This window comes from Schistocerca cancellata, chromosome 3 (genome assembly GCF_023864275.1).
Source record: "Schistocerca cancellata isolate TAMUIC-IGC-003103 chromosome 3, iqSchCanc2.1, whole genome shotgun sequence".
NCBI classification, from domain to species: Eukaryota; Metazoa; Arthropoda; class Insecta; order Orthoptera; family Acrididae; genus Schistocerca; species Schistocerca cancellata.
Genome location: NC_064628.1, coordinates 959229212 through 959251100, shown reverse-complemented (window position 1 = coordinate 959251100; position 21889 = coordinate 959229212).

Here is a 21889-nt window from a genome sequence, read left to right as displayed (position 1 = left end):
CCCTCACAATGACGAATTAACACAGAAATTGCGTCGCTATGAAATACTATATGTTCTACGCCTTCTCTTTCTAAATCGAGGAACGTTTCTATGGCAACGACATGATCTTATATTGAGAGGGGAGTATCTCTTTTTGGATGCCCTATTCCTTCATTATTGCATCCGTGATCCCTCACAATGACGAATTAACACAGAAATTACGTCGCTATGAAATACTATAGGTTCTATGACATCTCTTTCTAAATCGAGGAGCGTTTCTATGGCAAAAAAAGGATCTCACATTGGGAGGCGAGTATCTCATGTCGGATGCACTATTCCTTGTTTATTAAATCCGTCGATCCCTCACTATGACGAATTAACACAGAAATTGTTTCGCTATGAAATACTATAGGTCCTATGCCTTCTCTTTCTAAATCGAGAAACGTTTCTATGGCAACGACAGGATCTTCTATTGGGAGGCGAGTATCTCCTTTCGGATGCACTATTCATTCTTTATTGCATCCGTCGATAACTCACAATGACGCATTAACACAGAAATTGCGTCGCTATGAAACACTATAGGCACTATGCCTTGCCTTTCTGAAACGAGGAACGTTTCTATGGCAACGAAAGGAACTTCTATTGGAGAGCGAGAATCTCTTTTCGGATGCACTATTCCTTTTTTATTGCATCCGTCGATCCCTCACAATGACAAGATATCACAGAAATAGCGTCGCTATGAAATACTATAGCTTCTATGCCTTCCCATTCTAAATAGTGGAACGTTTATACGGCAACGACCGGATCTTCTATTGGAGGCGAGTATCTCTTTTCGGATGCACTATTCTTTCTTTATTGCATCCGTCGATCCCTCGCAATGACGAATTAACATAGAAATTGCGTCGCTATGAAATACTATGGGTTCTATGCCTTCTCTTTCTAAATCGAGGTACGTTTCTATGGCAACTACGGGATCTTATATTGGGAGGCGAGTATCTCATTTCGGATGTAGTATTCCTTCTTTACTGCATCCGTCGGTCCCTCACAATGACGAATTAACACAGAAATTTCGTCGCTATGAAATACTATAGGTTCTATGACTTCTCTTTCGAAATCTAGGTACGATCCTATGGCAACGACAGGATCTCCCATTGGGAATCGAGTATTTCTTTTCGGATGCACTATTCATTCTTTATTACATCCGTCGGTAACTCACAATGACCAATTAACACAGAAATTGCGTCGCTCTGAAACACTATAGGTTCTATGCCTTGTCTTTCAAAATCGAGGAACGTTTCTATGGCAACGAAAGGATCTTTTATTGGGAGGCGAGTATCTATTTTCGTATGCACAATTCCTTCTTTATTGCATCCGTCGATCGCTCACAATGACGAATTAAGACAGAAATTGCGTCGCTATGAAATACTATAGATTGTATGCCTCTCATTCTAAACCGAGGAACGTTTTTACGGCAACGACAGGATCTTATATTGAGAGGGGAGTATCTCTTTTTGGATGCACTATTCCTTCTTTATTGCATCCATCGATCCCTCAAAATGACGAATTAACACAGAAATTGCGTCGCTATCAAATACTATAGGTTCTATGACCTCTCTTTCTAAACCGAGGAGCGTTTCTATGGCAACGACAGGATATCCTATTGGGAGACGAATATCTCTTTTCGGATGCAGTATTCCTTCTTTATTGCATCCGCCGACCCCCACAATGACGAATTAACACAGAAATTGCGTCGCTATGAAATACTATAGGTTCTATGACTTCTCTTTCAAACTCTAGGAACGATCCTATAGCAACGTCAGGATCTCCCATTGGGAGGCGAGTATCTCTTTTCGGATGCACTATTCATTCTTTATTGCATCCGTCGATAACTCACAATGACGAATTAACACAGAAATTGCGTCGCTCTGAAACACTATACGTTCTATACCTTGTCTTTCTAAATCGAGGAACGTTTCTATGGCAACGAAAGGATCTTTTACTGGGGGCGAGTATATCTTTTCGGATGCACTATTCCTTCTTTATTGCATCCGTTGATCTCTCACAATGACGAATTAACACAGAAATTGCGTCGCTATGAAATACTGTAGGTCCTATGACTTCTCTTTCTAAATCGAGGAGCTTTTCCATGGCAACGACAGGATTTCCTATTGGGAGGCGAGGATCTCATGTCGGATTCACTATTTCTTCTTCATTGCATCTGTCCATCCCTCACAATGACGTATTAACACAGAAATTGCGTCGTTATGAATATATAGGTTCTATGCTTTCTCTTTCTAAATCGAGGAATGTTTCTATGGCAACGAAACGATCTTCTATTGGGAGGCGAGAATCTCTCTTTTCGGATGCACTATACCTTCATTATTGCATCTGTCGATTCCTCACAATGACGAATTAAGATAGAAATTGCGTCGCTACGAAACACTAAAGGCTCTATGCCTTGTCTTTCTAAATCGAGGAACGTTTCTATAGCAACGAAAGGATCTTCTATTGGGAGGCGAGTATCTCTTTTGGATGCACTATACCTTCTTTATTGCATCCGTCGATCCCTCACAATGACGAATTAACACAGAAATTGCGTCGCCAAGAAATACTATAAGTTCTACGACTTTTCTTTCTAAATCGAGGAAAGTTTCTTTGGCAACGACTGGATCTTATACTGAGAGTGGAGAATCTTTTTTTGGATGCAATATTCCTTCTGTATTGCACCCATCGATCCCTCACAATGACGAATTAACACAGAATTTGTGTCGCTATGAAATACAATAGGTTCTATGCCTTCTCTTTCTAATTCGAGGAAGGTTTCTATAGCAACGACAGGATCTTCTATTGGGAGGCGAGTATCTCTTTTCGGATGCACTATTCCTTCTTTATTGCATCCGTCGATCTCTCACAATGACGAATTAACACAGAAATTGCGTCGCTATGAAATACTATAAGTTCTACGCCTTCTCATTCTAAATCGAAGAACGTTTCTATGGCAACGACAGGATCTTATATGGAGAGTGGAGTATCTCTTTTTGGATGCAATATTCCTTCTTTATTGCAACCATCGATCCCTCACAATGACGAATTAACACAGAAATTGTGTCGCTATGAAATACTATAGGTTCTATGCCTTCTCTTTCTAATTCGAGGAACGTTACTATGGCAACGACAGAATCTTCTATTGGGAGGCGAGTATCCCTTTTCGGATGCACTATGCTTTCTTTATTGCATCCGTCGATCTCTCACAATGACGAATTAACACAGAAATAGCGTCGCTATGAAATACTATAGCTTCTATGACTTCCCATTCTAAATCGAGGAACGTTTTTACGGCAACGACAGGATCTTCTAATGGGAAGCGAGTATCTCTTTTTGGATGCACTATTCCTTCCTTATTGCAACCGTCGATCCCTCACAATGACGAATTAACACAGAAATTGCGTCGCAAGAAATACTATAAGTTCTACGCCTTCACTTTCTAAATCGAGGAACGTTTCTATGGCACCTACAGGATCTTCTATTGGGAGGCGAGTATCTCCTTTCGGATTCACTATTCAATCTTTATTGCATCCGTCGATCCCTCACAATGACGAATTAACACAGAAATTGCGTCGCTATGAAACAGTATATGTTCTATGCTTTCTCTTTCTAAATGGAGGAACGTTTCTATGGCAACGACAGGATCTTCTGTTGGGAGGCGAGTATCTCTTTTGGAATGCACTATTCATTCTTTATGTCATCCGTCGAAAACTCACAATGACGAATTAACACAGAAATTGCGTCGCTATGCAACACTATAGGTTCTATGCATTGTCTTTCTGAATCGAGGAACGTTTCTATGGCACCGACAGGATCTTTTATTGGGTAGCGAGTATATCTTTTCGGATCCACTATTCCTTCTTTATTGCATCCTTATATCCCTCACTATGACGAATTAACCAGAAATTGCTTCGCTATGAAATACTATTTGTCCTATGCCTTCTCTTTCTAAATCGAGGAACGTTTCAATGGCAACGACAGGATCTTCTATTGGAAGGCGAGTATCTCTATCCGGATGCACTATTCATTCTTTATTGCATCCGTCGATAACTCACAATGACGAATTAACACAGAAATTAGGTCGCTATGAAACACTATAGGATCTATGCCTTGTCTTTCTGAATCGAGGAACGTTTCTATGGCAACGAAAGGATCTTCTATTGGAAGGCGAGTATCTCTTTTCGGATGCACTATTCCTTCTTTATTGCATCCGTCGATCCCTCACAATGATAAATTATCACAGAAATAGCGTCGCTATGATTTACTGTAGCTTCTATTCCTTCCCATTCTAAATAGTGGAACGTTTATACGGCAACAAACGGATCTTCTATTGGGAGGCGAGTATCTCTTTTTTAATGCACTATTCCTTCATTATTGCAACCGTCGATCCCTCACAATGACGAATTAACACAGAAATTGCGTCGCTATGAAATACTATAGGTTCTATGACCTCTCTTCCTAAACCGAGGAGCGTTTCTATGGCAACGACAGGATCTCCCATTGGGAGGCGAGTATCTCATGTCGGATGCACTATTCCTTCTTTATTGCATCCGTCGATTCCTCACAATGTCGAGTTAACACAGATATAGCGTCGCTATGAAATACTATAGGTTCTAAGACTTCCCTTTCTAAATCGAGGAGCGTTTCTATGGCAACGACAGGATCTCCTATTGGGAGACGAATATCTCTTTTCGGATGCACTATTCCTTCTTTATTGCATCCGTCGATGCCCCACAATGACGAATTAACACAGAAATTGCGTCGCTATGAAATACTATAGGTTCTATGACTTCTCATTCAAACTCTAGGAACGATCCAATGGCAACGACAGGATCTCCCATTGGGAGGCGAGTATCTCTTTTCGGATGCTTTATTCATTCTTTATAGCATCAGTCGATAACTCACAATGACGAATTAACACAGAAATTGCGTCGCTCTGAAACACTATCGGTTCTATGCCTTTTCTTTCTAAATCGAGGAACGTTTCTATGTCTACGAAAGGATCTTTTATTGGGAGGCGAGTATATCTTTTCGGATGCACTATTCCTTCTTTATTGCATCCGTCGATCCCTCACAATGACGAATTAACAAAGAAATTGCATCGCTATGAAATACTATAGCTTCAGTGCCTTCCCATTCTAAATCGAGGAACGTTTTTACGGCAACGACAGGATCTTCTATTGGGAGGCGAGCATCTCTTTTCGGATGCACTATTCCTTCTTTATCGCAACCGTCTATCCCTCACAATGACGAATTAACACAGAAATTGCTTCGCTATGAAATACTATAGGTTCTATGCGTTCTCTTTCTAATTCGAGGAACGTTTCTATGGCAACGACAGGATCTTCTATTGGGAGGCGAGTATCTCTTTTCGGATGCACTATTCCTTCTTTACTGCATCCGTCGATCCCTCACAATGACGAATTAACACAGAAATTGCGTCGCTATGAAACACTATAAGTTCTATGCCTTCTTTTTCTAATTCGAGGAACGTTTCTATGGCAACGACTGGATCTTCTATTAAAAGGCGAGTATCGCTTTTCGGATGCACTATTCTTTCTTTATTGCATCCGTCGATCCCTCGCAATGTCGAATTAACACAGAAATTGCGTCGCTATGAAATACTATGGGTTCTATGCCTTCTCTTTCTAAATCGAGGGACGTTTATATGGCAACTACGGGATCTTATATTGGGAGGCGAGTATCTCTTTTCGGATGCAGTATTCCTTCTTTAATGCATCCGTCGATCCCTCACAATGACGAATTAACACAGAAATTGCGTCGCTATGGAATACTATAGGTTCTATGACCTCTCTTTCTAAACCGAGGAACGTTTCTATGGCAACGACAGGATCTCCCTTTGCGAGGCGAGTATCTCATGTCGGATGCACTATTCCTTCTTTATTGCATCCGTCGATTCCTCACAATGTCGAGTTAACACAGATATAGCGTCGCTATGAAATACTATAGGTTCTAAGACTTCCCTTTCTAAATCGAGGAGCGTTTCTATGGCAACGACAGGATCTCACATTGGGAGACGAATATCTCTTTTCGGATGCACTATTCCTTCTTTATTGCATCCGTCGATCCCCCACAATGACGTATTAACACAGAAATTGCGTCGCTATGAAATACTGTAGGTTCTATGACTTCTCATTCAAACTCTAGGAACGATCATATGGCAACGACAGGATCTCCCATTGGGAGGCGAGTATCTCTTTTCGGATGCTTTATTCATTCTTTATTGCATCCGTCGATAACTCACAATGACCAATTAACACAGAAATTGTTTCGCTCTGAAACACTATCGGTTCTATGCCTTGTCTTTCTAAATCGAGGAACGTTTCTATGTCAACGAAAGGATCTTTTATTGGGAGGCGAGTATATCTTTTCGGATGCACTATTCCGTCTTTATCGCAACCGTCGATCCCTCACAATGACGAATTAAGACAGAAATTGCTTCGCTATGAAATACTATAGGTTCTATGCCTTCTCTTTCTAATTCGAGGAACGTTTCTATGGCAACGACAGGATCTTCTATTGGGAGGCGATTATCTCTTTTCGGATGCACTATTCCTTCTTTACTGCATCCGTCGATCCCTCACAATGGAGAATTAACACAGAAATTGCGTCACTATGAAATACTATAAGTTCTATGCCTTCTCTTTCTAAATCGAGGAACGTTTCTATGGCAACGACAGGATCTTATATTGGGTGGCGAGTATGTCTTTTCGAATGCACTATTCCTTCTATATTGCATCCATCGATCCCTCACAATGACGCATTAACACAGAAATTGCTTCGCTATGAAATACTATAGGTTCTATGACTTCTTTTCCTAAATAGAGGAGCGTTTCTATGGAAACGACAGGATCTCCCATTGGGAGGCGAGTACCTCAAGTCAGATGCACTATTCCTTCTTTATTGCAACCGTCGATCCCTTACAACGACGAATTAACACAGAAATTGCGTCGCTATGAAACACTATAAGTTCTACGCCTTCTCTTTCTAAATCGAGGAACGTTTTTACGGTAACGACAGGATCTTCTATTGGGAGGCGAGTATTTCTTTTTGGATGCACTAATCCTTCTTTATTGCAACCGTCGATCCCTCACAATGACGAATTAACACAGAAATTGCGTCGCAAGAAATACTGTAAGTTCTACGCCTTCACTTTCTCAATCGAGGAACGTTTCTATGGCACCTAGAGGATCTTCTATTGGGAGGCGAGTATCTCCTTTCGGATTCACTATTCATTCTTTTATGCACTATTCCTTCTTTATTGCATCCTTCTACCCCTCACTATGACGAATTAACACAGAAATTGCTTCGCTATGAAATACTATAGGTCCTATGCCTTCCCATTCTAAATAGTGGAACGTTTATACGGCAACGACCGGATCTTCTATTGGGAGGCGAGTATCTCTTTTCGGATGCACTATTCCTTCATTATTGCAACCGTCGATCCCTCACAATGACGAATTAACACAGAAAATGCGTCGCTATGAAAAACTATAAGTTCTATGCCTTCTTCTTCTAATTCGAGGAACGTTTCTATGGCAACGACTGGATCTTCTATTAAAAGGCGAGTATCTCTTTTCGGATGCACTACTCTTTCTTTATTGCATCCGTCGATCCCTCGCAATGACGAATTAACACAGAAATTGCGTCGCTATGAAATACTATGGGTTCTATGTGTTCTCTTTCTAAATCGAGGGACGTTTCTATGGCAACTACGGGATCTTATATTGGGAGGCGAGTATCTCTTTTCGGATGCAGTATTCCTTCTTTACTGCATCCGTCGATCCCTCACAATGACGAATTAACACAGAAATTGCGTCGCTATGAAATACTATAGTTTCTATGACTTCTCTTTCAAAATCTAGGAACGATCCTATGGCAACGACAAGATCTCCCATTGGGAATCGAGTATCTCTTTTCGGATGCACTATTCCTTCTTTATTGCATCCTTCGATCCCTCACAATGACGAATTAACACAGAAATTGCGTCGCTATGAAATACTATAGGTTCTATGACCTCTCTTTCTAAACCGAGGAGCGTTTCTATGGCAACGACAGGATCTCCCATTGGGAGGCGAGTATCTCATGTCGGATGCACTATTCCTTCTTTATTGCATCCGTCGATTCATCACAATGTCGAGTTAACACAGATATAGCGACGCTATGAAATACTATAGGTTCTAAGACTTCCCTTTCTAAATCGAGGAGCGTTTCTATGGCAACGACAGGATCTCCTGTTGGGAGACGAATATCTCTTTTCGGATGCACTATTCCTTCTTTATTGCATCCGTCGATCCCCCACAATGACGAATTAACACAGAAATTGCGTCGCTATGAAATACTATAGGTTCTATGACTTCTCATTCAAACTCTAGGAACGATCCTATGCCAACGACAGGATCTCCCATTGGGAGGCGAGTATCTCTTTTCGGATGCACTATTCATTCTTTATTGCATCCGTCGATAACTCACAATGACGAATTAACACAGAAATTGTGTCGCTCTGAAACACTATCGGTTCTATGCCTTGTCTTTCTAAATCGAGGAACGTTTCTATGGCAACGAAAAAATCTTTTATTGGGAGACGAGTATATCTTTTCGGATGCACTATTCATTCTTTATTGCATCCGTCGATATCTCACAATGACGAATTAACACAGAAATTGCGTCGCTATGAAATACTATAGCTTCAATGCCTACCCATTCTAAATCGAGGAACGTTTTTACGGCAACGACAGCATCTTCTATTGGGAGGCGAGTATCTCTTTTTGGATGCACTATTCCTTCTTTATCGCAACCGTCGTTCCCTCACAATGACGAATTAACACAGAAATTGCTTCGCTATGAAATACTATAGGTTCTATGCCTTCTCTTTCTAATTCGAGGAACGTTTCTATGGCAACGACAGGATCTTCTATTGGGAGGCGAGAATCTCTTTTCGGATGCACTATTCCTTCTTTACTGCATCCGTCGATCCCTCACAATGACGAATTAACACAGAAAATGCGTCGTTATGAATATATAGGTTCTATGCCTTCTCTTTCTATATCGATTAATGTTTCTATGGCAACGAATGGTTCTTCTATTGGGAGGCGAGTATCTTTTTTCAGATGCACTATTCCTTCATTATTGCATCTGTCGATCCCTCACAATGGAGAATTAACACAGAAATTGCGTCACTATGAAATACTATAAGTTCTATGCCTTCTCTTTCTAAATCGAGGAGCGTTTCTATGGCAACGACAGGATCTCCCATTGGGAGGTGTGTATCTCATGTCGGATGCGCAATTCCTTCCTTATTGCATACGTCGCTCCCTCACAATGACGAATTAACTGAGAAATTGCGTCGCTATGAAATACTATAGGTTCTACGCCTTCTCCTCCTAAATCGAGGATTCTTTCTATGACAACCACAGGATCTTCTATGGGGAGGCGAGAATCTTTTTTCGGATGCACTATTCATTCATTATTGCATCCGTCGATAACTCACAATGCCGAATTAACACAGAAATTGCGTCGCTATGAAACACTATAGGTCCTATGACTTGTCTTTCTAAATCGAGGAACGTTTCTATGGCAACGATAGGATCTTCTATTGGGAGGCGAGTATCTCTTTTCGGATGCACTATTCCTTCTTAATTGCATCCGTCGAGCCCTCACAATGACGAATTAACACAGAAATAGCGTCGCTATGAAATACTATAGCTTCTATGCCTTCCCATTCTAAATCGAGGAACGTTTTTACGGCAACGAAAGGATCTTCTATTGGGAGGAGAGTATCTCTTTTCGGATGCACTATTCCTTCTTTATTGCAACCGTCGATCCCTCACAATGACGAATTAACACAGAAATTGCGTCGCAAGAAATTCTATAAGTTCTACGCCTTCTCTTTCTAAATCGAGGAACGTTTCTATGGCAACGACAGGATCTTATATTGAGAGGGGAGTATCTCTTTTTGGATGCACTATTTCTTCTTTATTGCATCCATCGATCTCTCACAATGACGAATTAACACAGAAATTGCGTCACTATGAAATACTATAGGTTCTATGACTTCTTTTCTAAATAGAGGAGCGTTTCTATGGCAACGACAGGATCTCCCATTGGGAGGCGAGTATCTCAAGTCAGATGCACTATGCCTTCTTTATTGCAACCGTCGATCCCTCACAATGACGAATTAAAACAGAAATTCCGTCGCTATGAAATACTATAGGTTCTACGCCTTCTCTTTCTAAATCGAGGAACGTTTCTATGGCAACGAAAGGATCTTCTATTGGGAGGCGAGTATCTCTTTTCGGATGCAATATTCCTTCTTCATTGCATCCGTCGATCCCTCACAATGATGAATTAACACAGAAATTGCGTCGCTATGAAATAGTATAGTTGTGTGTTACTTCCCTTTCAAAATCGAGGAGCGTTTCAATGGCAACGACAGGATCTCCTTTTGGGAGGCGAATATCTCTTTTCGGATGCACTATTCATTCTTTATTGCATCCGTCGATAAGTCACAATGACATATTAATACAGAAATTGCGTCGCTAGAAACTCTATAGGCTCTATGCCTTGTCTTTCTAAATCGGGGAACGTTTCTATGGCAACCAAAGGATCTTCTAGTGGGAGGCGAGTATCTCTTTTCGGATGCACTATTCCTTCCTTATTGCATCCGTCGATCCCTCACAATGACGAATTAACACAAAATTGCGTCGCTATGAAATACTAAAGCTTCTATGCCTTCCTATTCTAAATCATGGAACGTTTATACGCAACGACAGGATTTTCTATTGGGAGGCGAGTATCTCTTTTCGGATGCACTATTCCTTCTTTATTGCATCCTTCGATCACTCACAATGACGAATTAACACAGAAATTGCGTCGTTATGATTATATAGGTTCTATGCTTTCTCTTTCTAAATCGAGGAATGTTTCTATGGCAACGAAACGATCTTCTATTGGGAGGCGAGTATCTCTTTTCGGATGCACTATACCTTCATTATTGCATCTGTCGATCCCTCACAAAGACGAATTAACACAGAAATTGCGTCGCTCTGAAATACTATAAGTTCTATACCTTCTCTTTCTAAATCGAGGAACGTTTCTACGGCAACTACAGGATCTTCTATTGGGAGGCGAGTATCTTTATTTCGGATGCACTCTTCCTACCTTATTGCATCCGTCGATCCCTCACAATGTCGAATGAACACAAAAATTGCGTCGCTATGAAATACTATAAGTTCTACGCATTCTCTTTCAAAATCGAGGAACGTTTCTACGCAACGACAGGATCTCTTATTGGGAGGCGAGTATCTCTTTTCGGATTCACTATTCCTTCTTTATTGCATCCTTCGATCTCTCACTATGACGAATTAACACAGAAATTGCTTCCTATGAAATGCTATGGGCCCTATGCCTTCTCTTTCTAAATCGAGGAACGTTTCTATGGCAACGACAGGATCTTCTATTGGCAGGCGAGTATTTCTTTTCGGATGCACTATTCCTTCTTTATTGCATCCGTCGATCCCTCACAATGACGAATTAACACAGACATTGCGTCGCTATGAAATACTATGGGTTCTATGCCTTCTCTTACTAAATCGAGGAACGTTTCTATGGCAACGACAGGATCTTTTATTGGGAGGCGTCTACCTCTTTTCGGATGCACTATTCCTTCTTTATTGCATCCTTCGATCCCTCACTTTGACGAATTAACAGAAAAATTGCGTCGCTATGAAATACTATAGGTTCTATGTCTTCTCTTTCTAAATCGAGGAACGTTTCTATATCAACGATAGGATCTTCTATTGGGAGGCGAGTATCTCTTTTCGGATGCACTATTCCTTCTTTATTGCATCCGTCGATCCCTCACAATGACGAATTAACACAGGAAGTGCGTCGCTATGAAATACTATAGGTCCTATGACTTCTGCTTCTAAATCGAGGAACGTTTCTATGGCAACGATAGGATCTTCTATTGAGAGGCGAGTATCTCTTTTCGGATGCACTATTCATTCTTTATTGCATCCGTCGATAACTCACAATGACGAATTTACACAGAAATTGCGTCGCTATGAAATACTATAGGTTCTATGCCATCTCTTTCTAAATCGAGGAAGGATCCTTTGGCAACGACAGGATCTCCCATTGGGAGGCGAATATCTCTTTTCGGATGCACTATTCCTTCTTTAATGCATCCGTCGATCCCTCACAATGACGAATTAACACAGAAATTGCGTCGCTATGAAATACTGTAGGTGTCTACGCCTTCTCTTTCTAAATCGAGGAACGTTTCTATGGCAACTACAGGATCTTCTATTGGGAGGCGAGTATCTTTTTTTCGGATGCACTATTCATACTTTATTGCTTCCGTCGATAACTCACAATGACGAATTAACACAGAAACTGCGTCGCTATGAAACACTATAGGTTCTATGCCTTGTCTTTCTATATCGAGGAACGTTTCTATGGCAACGAAACGAACTTCTATTGGGAGGCGAGTATTTCTTTTAGGATGCACTATTCCTTCTTTATTGCAACCGTCGATCCCTCACAATGACGAATTAACACAGAAATTGCGTCGCTATGAAATACTATAAGTTCTACGCCTTCTCTTTCTAAATCGAGGAACGTTTCTATGGCAACGACAGGATCTTATATTGAGAGGGGAATATCTCTTTTCGGATTCACTATTCCTTCTTTATTGCATACATCGATCCCTCACAATGACGAATTAACACAGAAATTGCGTCGCTATGAAATACTATATGTTCTATGACTTCTCTTTCTAAATCGAGGAGCGTTTCTATGGCAACGACAGGATCTTCTACTGCGAGGCGAGTATCTCTTTTCGGATGTACTATCCCTTCATTATTGCATCTGTCGATAACTCACAATGACGAATTAGCACAAAAATTGCGTCGCTATGAAATACTATAGGTTCAATGCCTTGTCTTTCTAAATCGAGGAGCGTTTCTATGGCAACGATAGGATCTCCCTTTGGGAGGCGAGTATCTCATGTCGGATGCACTATTCCTTCATTATTGCATCTGTCGATAACTCACAATGACGAATTAGCACAAAAATTGCGTCGCTATGAAATACTATAGGTTCAATGACTTGTCTTTCTAAATCAAGGAACGTTTCTATGGCAACGATAGGATCTTCTGTTGGGTCGCGAGTATCTCATTTCGAATGCACTATTCCTTCTTTATTGCTTCCGTCGATCCCTCACAATGTCGAATTAACACAGAAATTTCGGCGCTATGAAATACTATAGCTTCTATGCCTTCCCATTCTAAATTGAAGAACGTTTTTACGGCAACGACAGGATCTTCTATTGGGAGGCTATTATCTCTTTTCGGATGTACTATTCCTTCTTTATTGCATCCATTGATTTCTCACAATGAAGAATTAACACAGAAATTGCGTCGCTATGAAGGACTATAGGTTCTATGACTTCTCTTTCTAAATCGAGGAGCGGTTCTATGGCAACGACAGGATCTCCCATTGGGAGGCGAGTATCTCATGTCGGATGCACTATTCCTTCTTTATTGCAACCGTCGATCCCTCACAATGACGAATTAACACAGATATTGCGTCGCTATGATATACTATAAATTCTACGCCTTCTCTTTCTAAATCGAGGAACGTTTCTATGGCATCGACAGGATCTTATATTGAGAGGGGAATATATCTTTTCGGATTCACTATTCCTTCTTTATTGCATACATCGATCCCTCACAATGACGAATTAACACAGAATATGCGTCGCTATGAAATACTATAGGTTCTATGACTTCTCTTTCTAAATCGAGGAGCGTTTCTATGGCAACGACAGGATCTTCTACTGGGAGGCGAGTATCTCTTTCGGATGCACTATTCATTCTTTATTGGATCCGTCGATAACTCACAATGATGAATTAACACAGAAAAGGCGTCGCTAAGAAACACTATAGGCTCTATGCCTTGTCTTTCTAAATCGAGGAACATTTCTATGGCAACGACAGGATCTTATAGTGAGAGGGGAGTATCTCTTTTTGGATGCAATATTACCTCTTTATCGCACCCATCGATTCCTCACAATGACGAATTAACACAGAATTTGCGTCGCTATGAAATACTATAGGTTCTATGCCTTCTCTTTCTAATTCGAGGAACGTTTCTATGGCAACGACAGGATCTAGTATTGGGAGGCGAGTATCTCTTTTCGGATGCACTATTCCTTCTTTATTGCATCCGTCGATCACTCACAATGACGAATTAACACAGAAATTGCGTTGTTATGAATATATAGGTTCTATGCCTGCTCTTTCTAAATCGAGAAATGTGTCTATGGCAACGAAAGGATCTTCTATTGGGAGGCGAATTTCTCTTTTCGGATGCACTATTCCTTCATTATTGCATCTGTCGTTCCCTCACAATGACGAATTAGCACAGATATTACGTCGCTATGAAATACCATAGGTTCTATGCCTTCTCTTTCTAAACCGACGAACGATCCTATGGCAACGACAGGATCCCCCATTGGGAGGTGAGTATCTGTTTTCGGATGCACTATTCATTCTTTATTGCATCCGTCGATAACTCACAATGACGAATTAACACAGAAATTGCATCGCTATGAAATACTATAGGTTCTATGACTTCTCTTTTTAATTCGAGGAGCGTTTCTATGGCAACGACTGGATCTTATATTGAGAGGGGAGTATCTGTTTTTCGATGCACTATTCCTTCTTTATTGCATCCATCGATCCCTCACAATGACGAATTAACACATAAATTGCGTCGCTATGGAATACTATAGGTTCTATGCTTTTTCTTTCTAATTCGAGGAACGTTTCAATGGCAACGACAGGATCTTCTATTGGGAGGCGAGTATCTCTTTTCGGATGCACTATTCCTTCTTTATTGCATTCGTCGATCCCTCACAAGGACGAATTAACACAGAAATTGCGTCGTTATGAATATATAGGTTCTATGCCTTCTCTTTCTAAATTGAGGAATGTTTCTATGGCAACGAAAGGATCTTCTATTGGGAGGCGAGTATCTCTTTTCGGATGCACTATTCCTTCATTATTGCATCTGTCGATCCCTCACAATGACGAATTAGCACAGAAATTGCGTCGCTATGAAATACTATAATTTCTATGCCTTCTCTTTCTAAATCGAGGAACGATCGTATGGCAATGACAGGATCTCCCATTGGGAGGCGAGTATCTCTTTTCGGATGCACTATTCCTTCTTTATTGCAACCGTCGATCCCTCACAATGACTAATTAACACAGAAATTGCGTCGCTATGAAATACTATAGCTTCTATGCCTTCCCATTCTAAATCGAGGAACGTTTTTACGGCTACGACAGGATCTTCAATTGGAAGGCGATTATCTCTTTTCGGATGCGCTATTCCTTCTTTATTGCAACCGTCGATCCCTCACAATGACGAATTAGCACAGAAATTGCGTCGCTATGAAATACTATAGGTTCTACGCTTTCTCTTTCTAAATCGAGGAACGTTTCTATGGCAACGACAGGCTTTTATATTGAGAGGGGAGTATCTCTTTCTGGATGCACTATTCCTTCTTTATTGCATCCGTCGATCCCTCACAACGACGAAATAACACAGAAATTGCGTCGCTATGAAATACTATATGTTCTATGACTTCTCTTTCTAAATCGAGGAGCGTCTCTATGGCAACGACAGGATCTTATAGTGAGAGGGGAGTATCTCTTTTTGGATGCAATATTACTTCTTTATCGCACCCATCGATTCCTCACAATGACGAATTAACTCAGAATTTGTGTCGCTATGAAGTACTATAGGTTCTATGCCTTCTCTTTCTAATTCGAGGAACGTTTCTATGGCAACGACAGGATCTTCTATTGGGAGGCGAGTATCTCTTTTCGGAAGCACTATTCCTACTTTATTGCATCCGTCGCTCACCCACAATGACGAATTAACACAGAATTTGCGTCGCAATGAAGTACTATATGTTCTAAGCCTTCTCTTTCTAATTCGAGGAACGTTTCTATGGCAACGACAGGATCTTCTATTGGGAGGCGAGTATCTCTTTTCGGATGCACTATTCCTTCTTTATTGCATCCGTCGATCACTCACAATGACGAATTAACACAGAAATTGCGTTGTTATGAATATATAGGTTCTATGCCTTCTCTTTCTAAATCGAGAAACGTTTCTATGGCAACGAAAGGACTTCTATTGGGAGGCGAATTTCTCTTTTCGGATGCATTATTCCTTCATTATTGCATCTGTCGTTCCCTCACAATGACGAATTAGCACAGATATTGCGTCGCTATGAAATACTATAGGTTCTATGCCTTCTCTTTCTAAATCGAGGAACGATCCTATGGCAACGACAGGATCCCCCATTGGGAGGCGAGTATCTCTTTTCGGATGCACTATTCATTCTTTATTGCATCCGTCGATAACTCACAATGACGAATTAACACAGAAATTGCGTCGCTATGAAACACTATAGGTTCTATGCCTTTTCTTTCTAAATCGAGGAGAGTTACTATGGCAACGAAAGGATCTTCTATTGGGAGGCGAGTATCTCTTTTCGGATGCACTATTCCTTCTTTATTGCAACCGTCGATCCCTCACAATGACGAATTAACACAGAAATTGCGTCGCTATGATATACTATAGCTTCTATGGCTTCCCATTCTAAATCGAGGAACGTTTTTACGGCGACGACAGGATCTTCAATTGGAAGGCGATTATCTCTTTTCGGATGCACTATTCCATCTTTATTCCAACCGTCGATCCCTCACAATGACGAATTAACACAGAAATTGCGTCGCTATGAAATACTATAGGTTCTATGACTTCTCTTTCTAAATCGAGGAGCGTTTCTATGGCAACGATAGGGTCTCCCATTGGGAGGCGAGTATCTCATGTCGGATGCACTATTCCATCTTTATTGCATAAGTCGATCCCTCACAATGACGAATTAACACAGAAATTGCGTCGCTATGAAATACTATATGTTCTATGACTTCTCTTTCTAAATCGAGGAGCGTTTCTATGGCAACGACAGGATCTTCTGCTGGGAGGCGAGTATCTCTTTCGGATGCACTATTCATTCTTTATTGCATCCGTCGATAACTCACAATGACGAATTAACACAGAAATTGCGTCGCTATGAAATACTATAGCTTCTATGCCTTCCCATTCTAAATCGAGGAACGTTTCTATGGCAACGACAGGATCTCCCATTGGGAGGCGAGTATCTCATGTCGGATGCACTATTCCTTCTTTATTGCATCCGTCGATCCCTCACAATGACGAATTAACACAGAAATTGCGTTGCTATGAAATACTATAGGTTCTATGACTTCTCTTTCTAAATCGAGGAGCGTTTCGATGGCAACGATAGGATCTCCCATTGGGATGCGAGTATCTCATGTCGGATGCACTATTCCTTCTTTATTGCATCCTTCGATCCCTCACAATGACGAATTAATACAGAAATTGCGTCGCTATGAAATACTATATGTTCTATGACTTCTCTTTCTAAATCGAGGAGCGTTTCTATGGCAACGACAGGATATTCTACTGGGAGGCGAGTATCTCTTTCGGATGCACTATTCATTCTTTATTGCATCCGTCGATACCTCACAATGACGAATTAACACAGAAAAGGCGTCGCTATGAAACACTGTAGGCTCTATGCCTTGTCTTTCTAAATCGAGGAACATTTCTATGGCAACGACAGGATCTTATAGTGAGAGTGGAGTATCTCTCTTAGGATGCAATATTACTTCTTGATCGCACCCATCGATTCCTCACAATGACGAATTAACACAGAATTTGCGTCGCTATGAAATACTATAGGTTCTATGCCTTCTCTTTCTAATTCGAGGAACGGTTCTATGGCAACGACAGGATGTGCCATTGGGAGGCGAGTATCTCATGTCGGATGCACTATTCCTTCTTTATTGCATCCGTAGATCCCTCACAATGACGAATTAACACAGATATTGCGTCGCTATGAAATACTGTAGGTTCTATGACCTCCCTTCCTAATTCGAGGAGCGTTCCTTTGGCAACGACAGGATCTCCTATTGGGAGGCGAATATCTCTTTTCGGATGCTGTATTCCTTCTTTATTGCAACCGTCGATCCCTCACAATGACGAATTAACACAGAAATTGCGTCGCTATGAAATACTATAAGTTCTAGGCCTTCTCTTTCTAAATCGAAGAACGTTTCTATGGCAACGATAGGATCTTATATTGAGAGGTGAGTATCTGTTTTTCGATGCACTATTCCTTCTTTATTGCATCCATCGATCCCTCACAATGACGAATTAACACAGAAATTGTGTCGCTATGGAATACTTTAGGTTCTATGCTTTCTCTTTCTAATTCGAGGAACGTTTCAATGGCAACGACAGGATCTTCTATTGGGAGGCGAGTATCTCTTTTCGGATGCACTATTCCTTCTTTATTGCATCCGTCGATCCCTCACAATGACGAATTAACACAGAAATTGCGTCGTTATGAATATATAGGTTCTTTGCATTCTCTTTCTAAATTGAGGAATGTTTCTATGGCAACGAAAGGATCTTCTATTGGGAGGCGAGTATCTCTTTTCGGATGCACTATTCCTTCATTGTTTCATCTGTCGATCCCTCACAATGACGAATTAGCACAGAAATTGCGTCGCTGTGAAATACTATAATTTCTATGCCTTCTCTTTCTAAATCGAGGAACGATCGTATGGCAACGACAGGATCTCCCATTGGGAGGCGAGTATCTCTTTTCGGATGCACTATTCATTCTTTATTGCAACCGTCGATCCCTCACAATGACGAATTAACACAGAAATTGCGTCGCTATGAAACACTATAGGTTCTATGCCTTTTCTTTCTAAATCGAGGAGAGTTTCTATGGCAACGAAAGGATCTTCTATTGGGAGGCGAGTATCTCTTTTCGGTTGCACTATTCCTTCTTTATTGCAACCGTCGATCCCTCACAATGACGAATTAACACAGAAATTGCGTCGCTATGAAATACTATAGCTTCTATGCCTTCCCATTCTAAATCGAGGAACGTTTTTACGGCGACGAACGGATCTTCTATTGGAAGGCGATTATCTCTTTTCGGATGCACTATTCCTTCTTTATTGCAACCGTCGATCCCACACAATGACGAATTAACACAGAAATTGCGTCGCTATGAAATACTATAAGTTCTACGCTTCCTGTTTCTAAATCGAGGAACGTTTCTATGGCAACGACAGGACCTTATATTGAGAGGGGAGTATCTCTTTTTGGATGCACTATTCCTTCTTTATCGCATCCAACGAACCCTCACAATGACGAATTAACACAGAAATTGCGTCGCTATGAAATACTATAGGTTCTATGACTTCTCTTTCTAAATCGAGGAGCGTTTCTATGGCAACGACAGGATCTCCCATTGGGAGGCGAGTATCTCATGTCGGATGCACTATTCCTTCTTTATTGCATCCATCGATTCCTCACAATGACGAATTAACACAGAAATTGCGTCGTTATGAATATATAGGTTCTATGCCTTCTCTTTCTAAATTGAGGAATGTTTCTATGGCAACGAAAGGATCTTCTATTGGGAGGCGAGTATCTCTTTTCGGATGCACTATTCCTTCATTATTGCATCTGTCGACCCCTCACAATGACGAATTAGCACAGAAATTGCGTCGCTCTGAAATACTATAATTTCTATGCCTTCTCTTTCTAAATCGAGGAACGATCGTATGGCAATGGCAGGATCTCCCATTGGGAGGCGAGTATCTCTTTTCGGATGCACTATTCATTCTTTATTGCATCCGTCGATAATTAACAATGACGAATTAACACAGAAATTGCGTCGCTATGAAGCACTATAGATTCTATGCCTTTTCTTTCTAATTCGAGGAGAGTTTCTATGGCAACGAAAGGATCTACTATTTGGAGGCGAGTATCTCTTTTCGGATGCACTATTCCTTCTTTATTGCAACCGTCGATCCCTCACAATGACGAATTAACACAGAAATTGCGTCGCTATGAAATACTATAGCTTCTATGCCTTCCCATTCTAAATCGAGGAACGTTTTTACGGCTACGACAGGATCTTATATTGAGAGGGGAGTATCTCTTTTTGGATGCACTATTGCTTCTTTATTGCATCCAACGAACCCTCACAATGACGAATTAACACAGAAATTGCGTCGCTATGAAATACTATAGGTACTATGACTTCTCTTTCTAAATCGAGGAGCGTTTATATGGCAACGACAGGATCTCCCATTGGGAGGCGAGTATCTCATGTCGGATGCACTATTCCTTCTTTATTGCAACCGTCGCTCCCTCACAATGACGAATTAACACAGAAATTGCGTCGCTATGATATACTATATGTTCTATGACTTCTCTTTCTAAATCGAGGACCGTCTCTATGGCAACGACAGGATCTTCTACTGGGAGGCGAGTATCTCTTTCGGATGCACTATTCATTCTTTATTGCATCCGTCGATAACTCACAATGACGAATTAACACAGAAAAGGCGTCGCTATGAAACACTATAGGCTCTATGCCTTGTCTTTCTAAATCGAGGAACATTTCTATGGCAACGACAGGATCTTATAGTGAGAGGGGAGTATGTCTTTCTGGATGCAATATTACTACTTTATCGCACCCATCGATTCCTCACAATGACGAATTAACACAGAATTTGCGTCGCTTTGAAATACTATAAGTTCTATGCCTTCTCTTTCTAATTCGAGGAACGTTTCTATGGCAACGACAGGATCTTCTATTGGGAGGCGAGTATCTCTTTTCGGATGCACTATTCCTTCTTTATTGCATCCGTCGATCACTCACAATGACGAATTAAAACAGAAATTGCGTTGTTATGAATATATAGGTTCTATGCCTTCTCTTTCTAAATCGAGAAACGTTTCTATGGCAACGAAAGGATCTTCTATTGGGAGGCGAATTTCTCCTTTCGGATGCATTATTCTTTCATTATTGCATCTGTCGTTCCCTCACAATGACGAATTAGCACAGATATTGCGTCGCTATGAAATACTATAGGTTCTATGCCTTCTCTTTCTAAATCGAGGAACGATCCTATGGCAACGACAGGATCCCGCATTGGGAGGCGAGTATCTCTTTTCGGATGCACTATTCATTCTTTACTGCATCCGTCGATAACTCACAATGACGAATTAACACAGAAAGTGCGTCGCTATGAAATACTATGGGTTCTATGCCTTCTCTTTATAATTCGAGGAACGTTTCTATGGCAACGACAGGATCTTCTATTGGGAGGCGAGTATCTCTTTTCGGATGCATTATTCCTTCTTTATTGCATCCGTCGATCCCTCACAATGACGAATTGGCACAGAAATTGCGTCGCTATGAAATACAATAATTTCTATGCCTTCTCTTTCTAAATCGAGAAACGATCGTATGGCAACGACAGGATCTCCCATTGGGAGGCGAGTATCTCTTTTCGGATGCACTATTCATTCTTTATTGCATCCGCCGATAATTAACAATGACGAATTAACACAGAAATTAGGTGGCTATGAAACACTATAGGCTCTATGCCTTTTCTTTCTAAATCGAGGAGAGTTTCTATGGCAACGAAAGGATCAACTATTGGGAGGCGAGTATCTCTTTTCGGATACACTATTCCTTCTTTATTGCAACCGTCGATCCCTCACAATGACGAATTAACACAGAAATTGCGGCGCTATGATATACTATAGCTTCTATGCCTTCCCATTCTAAATCGAAGAACGTTTTTACGGCGACGACAGGATCTTCAATTGGAAGGCGATTGCCTCTTTTCGGATGCAC